We start from the raw sequence: 1,750 nt of genomic DNA on the forward strand, positions 1-1,750 counted from the left end.
CTTGCTTATGGATGTGATGTGACAAGTTTGAAGTCCCTGCCCTGACTGTTCTACAATGCTGGGTTATGACATGGACTTATAAATTTAAGTTAACACCTTTTTCCCTCCACCCTACCCTCCAAAAAGTATTACATTCTGAAATGTAGACTATAAAAATATTTATGTCTTTATAAACCTGTTTCTACTTTTACAACAACAACAACCCTGGTATAGTAGGAGACAGCAAGTAGAAATGTTTTAAATCATATTATATATGTGTCCACATTCACTTAGTTGTAAGACTTAAATAACAAATGCACACGACATAAATTAGTGATAATGGGAAATATTCACTAAAATCAGGGTTTGTGGTGTGTGTGTGTGTTTGTGTGTGTGTGTGTGTGTGTGTGTGTGTCTAGGCCAGAAGGTTTTTGTTTGTTGCTTGGTTTCTCTATGTAACTCTGCCTATCCTGGAACTCACTCTGTAGCCAGGCTGGCCTTTAATTCACAGAGATCTGCCTGCCTCTGCCTGCCTCTGCCTGACTCGACTCTGCCATCCTAGGATTGGGACTAAAGGCACATGTTACCATGCCAATCCTGTACCTCATTTTTCCAGCACTTGGGTGATGAAGACAGAGGATTCTTAGGGTCGACCAATATCAAATTTAGCTAGATGTAACTTTCAGATACCATGAAAGTCTCCCCTACCCACCACAGTGCTGGTAACATGGGTATGTAGCACCATATCTATATTTTTATCTTGAGTACTGTGGGATAATACTTTAGTACTCATGATTGTATTGCAAATACTGCAAGCACTTTACTGACTGAGCCATCTCCTCATGTTATGAATTCTGCATGGCTATTATTACCATCATCATTTGATAGTCCTACCCCCAACCTCAACCTACTGAGATCTAAGATTATGGTCATCACCACCAGACCTGGCTTCAGTTCCAGTTGGAACTGGTTTAGGGAAAACCAGATATAAATCCTTTAGCCCAGATCCCTGGTTTTAAGCCTTAGTTCCACATCTTCCTACTTCTGTAACCTCAGACAAATGGCTAAGTCATTTGAGTTTCTTTATCTGTATAGAATATCAATCAATTTAGGTTTTAATTGTTGGTAGTTACTATTATTTGAGGTCTTAGGAAACTTGTAGGAGCACAAGGAGAATTTATGCTCCTGGGAGCAGAAACCTTATATTTTCCTGAGGTATTCCATAAAGTTTATAACTCATGCTTCTGGCTCCCTGCAACTATTCAGAAAAAAAAAAAAAAAGCATGATAGTGGTGGCCATGGGAATAGGGTAATTAGCTGAAATGGTGATGCTAATTTGGTTATCATTTGTCACTTGACACAAATTGGAACATTATTTATCTTGAATCACACAATAGACGAGGTATTGACTATGTATCTCAGACTTTGACTGTGAGCTCTTCATTAATCACTTGCTAGCAGGAAACTGACAAGAGACTCTGAGTTATTGGTCATTTCATTTGTTATGTTCCTGTACCAATCTGACCAACCCCTTGGGATATTCCTAAGTGATCTTCCACTGTGGATAGCAGGCCCTGAACACTTGAAACTACAGTTCATCTCAAGAATTAATTGGAAAGGACCTGAAGATACGAACTAATCCCAAGGGGATACATTTGAATGGTAACCTGGAAGACTACATTCATCTTCCTGTGACAGGGAGATTTCTCACAGGCAAAGTCCATTGGGATAGTAATCAAGAGTCCTGCAAATTTAACTTCTGTTCCTCGGT

Source organism: Mastomys coucha, unplaced genomic scaffold, assembly GCF_008632895.1.
Source record: "Mastomys coucha isolate ucsf_1 unplaced genomic scaffold, UCSF_Mcou_1 pScaffold7, whole genome shotgun sequence".
In the NCBI taxonomy this organism is placed as follows: Eukaryota; Metazoa; Chordata; class Mammalia; order Rodentia; family Muridae; genus Mastomys; species Mastomys coucha.